This window comes from Leptonychotes weddellii, unplaced genomic scaffold (genome assembly GCF_054177405.1).
Source record: "Leptonychotes weddellii isolate Sample4059 unplaced genomic scaffold, ASM5417740v2 HiC_scaffold_716, whole genome shotgun sequence".
Lineage (NCBI taxonomy): Eukaryota > Metazoa > Chordata > Mammalia > Carnivora > Phocidae > Leptonychotes > Leptonychotes weddellii.
In genome coordinates, this window is record NW_028041257.1 from 1 (window position 1) to 11383 (window position 11383).

The 11383-nt window shown below is 39.3% G+C and overlaps 1 long non-coding RNA gene across 1 annotated transcript; it reads left to right on the top strand.

The window, feature by feature from the left end:
* Positions 1-1630: 1630 nt before the first annotated feature.
* Positions 1631-8712, top strand: LOC145719793 (uncharacterized). Its single transcript, XR_014142610.1, has 2 exons — positions 1631-1882; positions 6698-8712. It is a non-coding gene; the product is annotated as an uncharacterized LOC145719793 (long non-coding RNA).
* Positions 8713-11383: the final 2671 nt, after the last annotated feature.

Genomic DNA, 11383 nt, shown 5'->3' on the forward strand with positions numbered 1-11383 from the left:
TTTTTTTTTTTTTCATAATTCCGAAGGCTAGATGTTGGAGATCAAGGTGCCAGCAGAGTTGATTTCTTCTGAGGCCTCTCTCCTTGTTTCGCAAATGTCTGTCTTCTCCCTGTGTTTTCTTCACATAATGGTTCTGTGTCTGTGTATTCGTGTCCTCTTCTTAAAGGATGACGGTCACATTGGATTAAGGCCCACCCTAATGACTTCATTTTAACTTAATTGTCTCTTTAAAGACCCTCTCTCCAAATACAGTCAAATTCTGAGGTTCTGAGTGTTAGGACTTCAATATATGATTTTTGTGGAGGACACAATTCAGCCCAAAACACCCATGTAGGTCCAAACACAACTTTACTGCAAGATGAATCTTGGCAATGACCATAATTATACAGTGCTTTCAATGGAAAAGGCACACTTATGGGCCATTTCAACTTATTGAATTCTCACAGTATCCCTATGAGGTAGGTAGTATTATGATCTCTCTTTTACAGATGAGACAGGAAGGGAGAGAGGTTAACTCACTCATGCAGTTACCTAGTGGAGCTAGGGTTGAAATCCAAGCAGTATCTGATGTTTCTGCTTGGACAGTCAGAGGTTTCCTGGTGAGAAAATGCCCTACTTGGACCCTGGACCTGTAAAGTAGAAGCAGTTAACTAATAAGAGTCAGAGTCTTGTCACCCCTAGGAATGCAAACCATCCTCATAAGATCAGACTTATATAAATGTCCTATGGATACATACCTATTCTCCTACCAAAGGGTTTTGCCAGGCCTTTCTGTGAAACCACTTGGATTTGAAATAACAAAGCAGGCTTTATCATCTAGAGAAGGTCCAGGGACTGAAGGAAAGCGAAGTTTGAATAACTTCACACACTAGTGCAAAATAGATCAGCATGAGTCTCTGGGGATCTGGGATAATCAGCAAGACAAAGTTGGAAAACTTCTGGAAACACTGTAATTTGTTTTGGCCATGGTTGCTGTTTGCCCCTTCAGCCACCTTGAGCATGAAAAGTGAAACTGAAAAAAGTCTCAGTCTGTGTATTTTCCAGAGCTCTAAAGAAATGATAACTTGCAGATCACCTCCTATTTGGAAGCTACTCTTGGGAGACCAAGACCATAAGACTCAGTGGTAGCCCTAAGGAGTAAAACTCTGCCCAGGCGCTATACATAAAACTCAGAATTCTGTACGAAAGAAGTGAGGATTTTAGTACTGGTAGCTGAGGCTCAACCAAGGGAAGAAACCTTCGGGCATCTTCCTATTTGTTCTCTCTCTCTCTCTTTCTCTCTGTGGGTGTATCTCATAGCTTTGTGAAAGGGTAAAGCAATAGAAAAAAATTTTTTTTTTCACATTTTCTCTTCCTGTTCCAATGAAATGAAGTAGTTCCTCCACAGGGCCCATTATGCCTAGTTAATTGATTTTCCTAATCGGGCATTTTTAAAAACAATTGAGCTCTGTGAACTTCTGGATGTTTTTTTCACTGCAGACTTGAGAGGCACACACCCACTGATTTTTGTATTTTTAGGCTATGTTATTTGAACACAGATTAAGGCAATTTTTTTCATGGCTTCTATTGACATATAATTTTCTACCCTGAGTAATTTTTCTTCACTTCTCATGTACTTGCATTTAGACCTAACGGGGAACTGTGGTTCTTTGTGGAGCATCTGAAACTTAGCAGTGCAAGGCTGTATGTCTAAAACCATTATCACACGTCCAAACTGGAACACCCTAACTGTGATGCTTATCAACACAGAGCAAGCTCTCTTCTCCTGAATGTGCGAAAAGGCATTTGACCTCCCAAACAGTTATTTGATCATCTAAATCAGCATTTGCTTCAACTTGGCTGAAATCATGTTAGGGCCTGAAGAGGAGGAAGCCTGAGGAAGGTAGGAGAGGACAAGTGGGGCAATTGTGATTTGGCATATTAACCCAAGATACAGAGGTGTTTTCTAAAACTGCATTTCTTCCCCTCAAATGCTCTTTGAAACAAGGTGTCCTTAAAAAAACCCTTATTTACTAGCACTTAATATAGTGGAATTTGCATGGGTGTTCTCCTAGTCTATTATTTTTCCTTACCACAATTTGGTCACAAGGTAACAAATCAATTCTATGGCTTTGGAACATTGCTGATGCTAAAACATCTGTGCTACCGGCTTACAAGTTTTCCAAACAGAATAGTTAGGCATGCAAGTGAGTGGCTGAAAAGCATATTCATGTATGTAGTGAAAAGGCTAGAAATGTATTATTATTATTATTACTATTATTATTATTATTATTTGGTCATTTCTGGGTAGCAGGATTATAAGTAATGTTTTCATTTAATCTAGGTTCATTTCTCATTTTCAAGCAGTAGATACAGATGTGAATGTAGATGACGTCTACATCTGTATTTCCAGCCTCAACATCTTTTAAGTGGTTAGCTGTTTCCATCTCTCATCTAGCTATCCTAACCTGGAAAACTCAGAAGGTTCTAAGCTGGAGTCATTATAGGATCCAAAGATTCCTGTTTCCCTTATTTCTGCTTATCTAACCACATTCCTTTCGGCTACCCAAATCTACAGGCTGGCAAATCTGAGGTCATTGTTGGCTTCTGGTCTCTTGCTTCTCACAAGTGATCAGTCAAGGCTAGTGGGCAGTGTCACTGCGGGATCTATACATTACAGTCCTGCCTTGTATCATCTGCAGGACTAATACCCCCAGTCTTTGTTGTTTCTTATCTGAACTCCCACATGAGCGATCAATTAGCCAACTGGCTCTATATTTTTTAAAACATATTTTCCCTCTCAAGTTATGATATCTGTAAAGGGTGTTATAAAAAGCTCTGTCATAACCTCAATTAAACATATTATATAAAGTGTTCTTCTTAGATGTGCTAAATCATGATGAATAGTGCACCCAATCTATTTTTTTTTTTTTGAGAATTATAGGCATTTTGAGCAGTAATCTTGATCCAGGATAATTAATTCTCTATAAAATTTAATTCCAGTTAGTTCTAGTTTGCTGTATCTGGTATTCTAAGATTTTTTTTTTTTGATTTCACACTTTTTACTAAAATTTTCTATTAAGATAGTTGAACAAAAGATTAAAGGAAGTTCATTCCATACAAAGTTAGTAACCATAGTAATTGAAATTATTTTAATTTTCAGTGGGTTTGATAAAAGAAGATGAATTTATTGAGAATCAACCACGGACATAAAATGGGTTATGACATGCCAACATGGTCCACATAAATTGTTAAGGCCATCTTGGTAGGAGAGTATCTGCTCAGTGTAAGTTTTATTTATGAAAAATTAAATGAGTAAAGTCATAGATAGCTATTCTTACCTTTAAGGAGTTAAGAACAAGGATTTTTAAAAAAAGTTATTTTATATTTGCCAAGCTGAAAACCTTTCTAATTAAAAAAAATTTTAAATTGTTGAATTATTTATAAGATTTCAATTTCTTCTAAATCTTATAAATCTTATAAATAATCTTACAAATAATCAAATACAGATATTCTGGTGACTTCCTGTGTCTCTAGGGGCTATTAAGCAGACAAGGAGAAATATATCCTCCCTGTGGGATGCACGTCCAACTTTCCCAAGGAAAATATCAAAGGAACGTGTATCTATTTTCCTGCCTCAGAATCTGCTGACATCATCTGAATACAATGAAACCACAAAAGGCAGATCTTCTTCCACACTGATTAAAACTTAGCTAAAAAGGAGACTCTGTAATTACTGAATTCCATCCTACCTTAAATTTCCCACACTTTGCATGCAAATTTAAACATAAATATTATTTACAAAACCAGTGAACTGTTCCAATGCAACTTATCCCCCCCAAAAACATAAAAACAAAAATCTTCAGAATTCTTCAAAATTCAATCTGGTAATGATTATTGGGTTGAAACCACACTCAGAACAATTTTTCATTGAGAAATGTTTCCTATTTCTACTTGACAATCCAGACGTCCAGAATGGGTGAATAAAACAAGCTGGAGAAAAAGAAAAAAAGCAACTCCGCAAAACATGATGCCAGTTTTGAGAAAATTGCCTCGGTATCCTTATTTATTTATTAAGAATTTTTTAGGGGCGCCTACGTGGCTCAGTCGTTAAGCGTCTGCCTTCGGCTCAGGTCATGATCCCAGGGTCCTGAGTTCGAGCCCCGCATCGGGCTCCCTGCTCAGCGGGAAGCCTGCTTCTCCCTCTCCCACTCCCCCTGCTTGTGTTCCCTCTCTCGCTGTGTCTCTCTCTGTCAAATAAATAAATAAAATCTTTAAAAAAAAGAATTTTTTAGAAAGAAAATGGTAGGAAACCCTAATTGATAATTTGCTCTTCAGGATGTCAGTGAATTCTGCCCAGACTATTTTCCATTAACTTACATTTTAAGTTGCACCTCTCAGGGATGCTGATAACAAGGCTTTTTATTTTCAGAAATAATGTTCTCTTACAGCAACCTCCCTTTAAAACTTGTGGAGATCCTGGCTGTGTCCAAATAGTTCTTTCTATGTGTTAACTTTGCAAATTATTGTGTGGCAGCTATGTTTTTTACTCTCTTATTTGTAATAAGAGAAGAATAAAAGAAGTAGAAGTCCACGGACATCTAGGCTTAGAGGTATCTCAACCTATATGGAGACATCTCACATATCCCCTCATATCTAAGGGTAACTGGTGTGGATTCTATATGCTAGTAAAGCAGCTTAAACATTATTTTTCTACTTTAGCTACTTTTTTTGAGAAGGTGCTGGAAATAATCAGGAGCGGGATCATAGAAGGAAAAAAAAACTAATAAAGCCTCTAATGGTTTCAAACACAAGTGGTGCCAAGTTTGTGTGTGTGTACAGAAAATTTGTATTTTTAAATCCTACATATATGCAAAAGCATCCATATTCTATGTTCACTATATGGTGTTAATTTATATTTGCATTATGCATTTTAGCAGCTAAAGTACATACAGTGCCTCGGGCTTGAAAGAATTCTGATTCTTAGTGATTCTAAGGGTTGTTCATAATAGTCAACATTGAGCAGAGAGAAAAAAGAAATCTTAGCTTTTTATGGGCTCTTCTGTTTTACATTCGCTTTTGAATACGAATTCCAGCTCCCTAAAGAAATGAGATGTGTCAAGTAGTACTTTAAACACAGCCTCTTAAAAACATAGGGAATGATTATTTCAGCAAGTTTTACTTTTCAGCGGCAACATATGTAGCAGCAGATGTGTGTGGAGCCTGGAGACCAGGGATCCTTTGGAACCCAACAAGGAAACTGTGACTTGCATGCAAAGTGCAAGAGAATCGCTTTTGCCTCGTTCTAAATTATGCTGAGACTTCAGGGGGATAAAAAAGACAAAGAAACATACTGCAATTTCAATCTGATGATCTTCTACAGAAAGCTAAGCAAATTAAGATGAAATTAATTATATGGAAACTATCCCCCACCCCCACTTCCTGCGAGGATTGGAAAAGCTTTCTTCCCTGCAGCGGGCTGTAGAGTGTCTAGCGACATTTCTTTGCTCATTAAATAGTATCATTTTTATTGTATCGTCTCAACATTATCAAAAAATTCAAGGCCATTGGGCGCCTGGGTGGCTCAGTTGGTTAAGCGACTGCCTTCGGCTCAGGTCATGATCCTGGAGTCCCTGGATCGAGTCCCGCATCGGGCTCCCTGCTAGGCAGGGAGCCTGCTTCTGCCTCTGACCCTCCCCCATCTCATGTGCTCTCTCTCTCTCATTCTCTCTGTCTCAAATAAATAAATAAAATCTTAAAAAAAAAAAAAAAATTCAAGGCCACGGTGAAAGATCAAGGAGAAAACTTATTCTTCAGGTGTTGACTCTGTTCCAAAGTCACTCAGGCATTGCTCCATCGCTCTGCAGCCGCCTCGGAACATTCTATCCAATTACAGGCTGCGGCCATGGGGGATCGTGTTTTAATCTGTGTATAAACAAAGGGATAAAATAAAAACAGCACATTTACAAATTCTAAAGATGCTGCTTTTATAGTCTGATACCAGGAATTATTGCTGTCATATCACTTGCTTCCCATAATGGGAAGGAGTAGGGCACATATGCATGTAAGGTCAGGCATCCCCATTACAAATGACACACAATTAATGTGAAAATCACCACCCTCTCGTAGCAAAAGGAAGAAATCTACGAATACCATACAGCCATGTATTTAATGCTAACTTTCATGTATTAAAAGATGCACATTTGCATTTTATTGGCTTTCATTCTGTTGCCTGGAAAGGGAAAAAGAATCAGAAAAAGGTGAGTTCCACTTTTTGCCCTCAGTCTAGTCCCATTTTAGGTAGGCTTCTGGAATCTAAATGAGAGCCCATAATTCAGCATGGTTTGTTTTTTTTTTTTCCAAAAATGAGAACTGCTTTGGGGAGGGAAGTTCACCACAGTGTGCTAGCATCTAGACACAAACAAGAGCCCATAAAATCCCCTCACAATTCTAATGACTTGTGGTAACCCACCTGCCAGCTACCTGAACCATTTAGCACACCTCAATAAAAACGGTATTACTTTAACATCAAATGTGATTAAGGCTTTATGCTGGCATTTAATTAAAGCTCTCTGCATTTTGTTGCCTTTGCATCTCCCGTGACCATCGGTTTTGCATGTTTTGAAAAGAACAACATGCTAATTTAAAACGTCCAGGAAAGGATACTAGAAATGGTATAACATAGCCTAAGAATGATTTTTTTTTTTCACATTTGTAGGGCAAAACCAAATCTTCTACTGGCCTCTATTTCCTCGCAATGTACCAAATGAAGGAGAATTCTTCCATCAGAAGATTATCAGTCTGCGGTGTTGGCATATGCGTTTGACTGAAGAAGACTGAAGAGTCTGATTTTTCCATGACCTTTTTTTTTCCCTCCACCAGGAGTGCTATATTAATTTAAATTCTCGTAAGGAAAAAAAAAAGTCTATATAACGAGATAGATGCATGATTGGATGACCTTCCTCCCACTGTTCCCCTGGACAGGTCAAAAGCAGTGGTAATTCCTGTTACTGTGAAATAATCAATCAACCAGTTCCTTTGGAATAGGACCACTGTTACTGGGAACTTCCATCTCTAACAGAGAAGTGAGAATGCCTTCAGGTTTGGCAGACAGCTCATCAATGCTTAAATCAACAACTAGACAGATTGGAAGACATCAGCCATGCTGGGTGCAATCTTCCTACCTTTAGTACCCATCCTTTTTGGCTAAAGGAACAGAGGTATGCTGGGCTTAGGTCTCACGTAGGGTCTGTCAGAGTTGGACAATATTTGCTGAAGTCTAACAGGCAAGAAAATGAGATCAATGCATGTCAATACTTCACATGTGGAATGATCGCAGCCCTCACTGTGGCTTGCATTTGGTTCCTTTCCAACTGTAGGGAATGGAACAGGTGGGGAGATTATCCAGAGATACACTTTGGTATTCTATGGCCAAAACCTAAAGGGATGTACTTCAGACGACTGTACTGAAAAGAGGAGACAATCCAATTCTGTTCACAGTATACAAATGGAAAACATGTCATCTCAGTATCTATTTCTCTTATATATGTATGAGATAATGCTAATATCTATAGTTGATACATAATATGAATGACATAAATTAGTATAGGCATAAATGAATACTAATGCCTAGGCTGGATAGAGAAAATGAGTGATTTGACTTGCTTTATTGATTGGTTTTACAAATTATGTTTACTGTCGTATAGAGATTGTGACTGCCTTGAACACGGCTAGTTAATTTGCTACATTAATCTGATAGCAACAGAGCTTAATTTCCCTGAGCCCGATCCAAAGCAAATATGCCTGGATTCACCACCACTGGTAGTTCTAAAATGTTTCCACTTCAGCAAAACTATTAATATCTACTGCCCTAAAACATAATTACTGCAATAACCCCCAACCAGGACATTTAATTAGTATTTCCAGGCAAAGGAGGGTATAACTTTAAGTATAACTTAAACCTTTCAGCATGGCTTCAAAATCTCAAAATTCACTGCTTAAAGAAAACTTGTAATTCAAAAGTACCTATTCAAGATCTTGCTATAAATAAATTTTCTCTATCTGTCTTATCAGCCGATGGAGTTAGAGCAGAGGCATGTTGCTGGGGAAGTATGGTATAAAACTGACTCAAGTATATAAAAGGCCACTTTTAAGAGAAGTTGGAGATAGCCTCCGAAAATCTTTACTTATAAGCAATCTGCAACCTCTGCCCTTCCCACCGAAAACCTCTGTCGTATATGCACCACAAAAGAAATACTGTCATCAAAAACCAAAACCCGTGAGCTTTGCTCCGTAAGTCCAGAAAATGCAATCCAACTTCTTTTGGCTGACGTATTGATAAAAATCGGAAAGTAAACCTTCCGTGAACTTGTAATTAGTTTACCATGCAAAGTGTTGACAAAAGCTTTCGTTCAACACCCTGGATTTCCCCCATGCTTGGCTGAATGAGAACAGCTCCTAGTGGCAATCATGCTGGGTCATGAAACTAATTGTGCTTTGTGAGGGTGAAAATTCTCCATTTCCGAGCAGGGGCCACTGCTGCATGACGGATGAATGTTAGAAATGTGGTAAGCTGTGCTCTTTCATCTCTGTCACTGGATATTTATTCTGACTTGGCTTCTAAATTATTCATTTTCTTTAAGCAATCAATATTAATAATCTGATTTGCTCCCTGGCATTTTTAGTCACACTTCTGTTTAACTGACTGTAAATAAAGGTCACTTGGAGGCTTCCTGCTGCTGTTCAGAAGGTCCTTGCCTAATTAATTCCCAACACTTTTTTCCCTATGACTGTGATTAGCAGTTGCAATCAAGTTAGGCAATTAGCTACCTCCTTGCGCTGTGATTTGCTCAGTGCAGCCCCCAAGATGAGGCTCCATTTGGTCATTCAGTCATTACCCTCAAAAGGAACCTGAGTAGGGAGGATTTATTTTTCACTTCAAGGTTTACAAATTTGCAGATAATTATACAGGAGATTATCAAGCCCATCTGCCAGTTGCTTTAGTAACCTCCTTGTTTAGGGTCCTCAAATCCTGGGAGTGACATAACCGGCTGATCCTCTGCAACCAGGAAGGTTGGGGTTCCAACCTGGGCTCCACCACTTAGGAGTTCTTCGATCTTGAGCAAGGTATTTACTACCTCTGTCAGTGAAAAGTAGTGCTTCCTTAGGGTTTGTAGTCAAGATTCAAGAACACTAAATTCATGAATGGATTCTACAGATGTCTATTAAGAAATGGAAGAGTTCTAGGTGGACAGTTTTGAATAATGTAAATATGTGGTGGGCAAAGAGAATGCATATATAAACAAACAAGCAAATCCATAAATGTTCACAAGGAAAAGAAGAGGATGCTACGAGAGAGAGGCTTTCACTTTAGATTGGGTGGTCCAGAAAAGCCTTCCCGAGAAGGACATTACGAGGCATGTGTTCCAGGGGCAGAACGTGAGCCTGGATGTTAGAGAGAGAAAGCAAAGTCTCCAATACACAGTAAGAGCTCAATAAATATTATTTATCATGACTCTGATCGTTTACTAGTCCACTGATTGCCCTTTTATGTACCTGCACCAGGTAATGATGGGTACTTCCTTAACACATAAGTATAATCATTCATCTAAATTATTAGGTTTAGATGAATTAGTGTACAGTGATCCTCATAGTATCAAATATAAAATAGCAAATGGGTTGTATGATTATTCGTTTTGAGCAGGTTTCTAAAACTATGCCGGGAGGTAGCCTAAAAGGAATATTCTATGTGTTATACCAGGTTCTGGCTGACAGTGAGGCAGACCAAAACTAGCAGAGCTGGAAGTGGGTCAGAGTTGGGGAGGTGTCAGGGCTTGACCCATCAAATGTGAGGTCTAAAGTAGCGAGGGACAGTGCTCCGGGTCGCAAGTGGGGCAGGACACATCAAGGTTAGGGGCAGGTAAGGCTGGGGAACCAGAGGGATAGCAAGATGAGGAGCAACCAAATCAAAGCAGTTAGGAGGGAGGACTCATTAATTAATTTACCCATTCACTCAACAATTATATATCAAATGCTTACTATATGTCCATTTACTCTTCTAGGAGCTGGGGCTTCAAAAAAGGGACAAAAATCTGTGGTCTCCTGCAGCTTACATTCCAGAATGGGAAAGCAGATAAATGGATGATAAATCAGTAAAGAATTATATTAGAAGATGATAAGGAAAACACAGAAAAATAAAGTAGGAATGGAGTACTCGTTGATAGCTTTTATATCAGCTCGTGAAATAGAAGCTACTAGAAGTTCCTGAGCAGAGAGAGGAATGATGTGATTTGTCTTTTAAAAGGATCCCTCTGGCTCACGATAAAATGTACGGAGCAAAGGAGATCAGTTAGGTGACTACTGCAAAACTGAGAGATGATGGGGACTTGACCGTGAATGGCACGGTGCAGGGGCTGAGAGCACGCTGCAGTCTGGATACGGTTTGCAGGTAGAGCCAACTGGATGGAGTGCTGAGCTAAATGTGATGTGTGAGAGAAAGAGGCAAGTGCCCAGGAGTGGGCCACAGTCCACGCACAGCAGCCTAGGAGAGGCGACTGTGTTATTACTTCTCTTTGCCCACAGTGAAGTCACAATGGTCACATTAAAACCAGCCACGAGGAGAACATTGACACCATGGAACTCAGGAAACTCAACAAAGATGCCCAGCTACACACATACACATATTTACATATATATACACACTTATATAATACACACACATATGTACATATACATATACATACATATACATGTATACATTTGAATATGTATGTATACATATACAAATACAATTTTTTTTTCCTGAAGAGTTGATTGTGAGACATTTACCAGCACCTCACTGGATGATGCAAAAATGACTCTACAGCTTTTGGCCCGAGCAATTGGAAGCTGGAGTTACTATCAGCTGAGATGGGGAATGTTCCGGTGGACCATGTTTATGTGGGGAACATCTGGAGTTAAATTTTGGATGTCATAAGGGGATGGAGATATGAATTTAGGAATCAGCAGCATATACATGGGACTTAAGGTCACGGGCCTGGATGAGATCACCTGAAGGAGGTGACCACCTGCGGGGAAGCTCAAGGACTGGTCTCCTGAGCATACAGACATTAAGAGATAGCAGATGAGGAGGGGCTGGTAAAAGAGAATGAGACGTAAGTGACTCTGAGGGATGCATGGTTTCAAAGGTGTGTCAATCTGATGATTCAGAACAAAATCATAGTTTGTGTCATCTTTTACAAACTTCTGCTGGGCCTGAGTAGGGGAGTGTACTTTGGGAGTTGGGGGTGGTTTTGAAGGTCATGGTCTTGGTCTGCAGAGAGCATAGGAGACAATCACATCCTGATGGAGATACACACATCCACAAGTTGGCCCGAATAGTAAAGGGAGCAACCGTAAGAAGTAG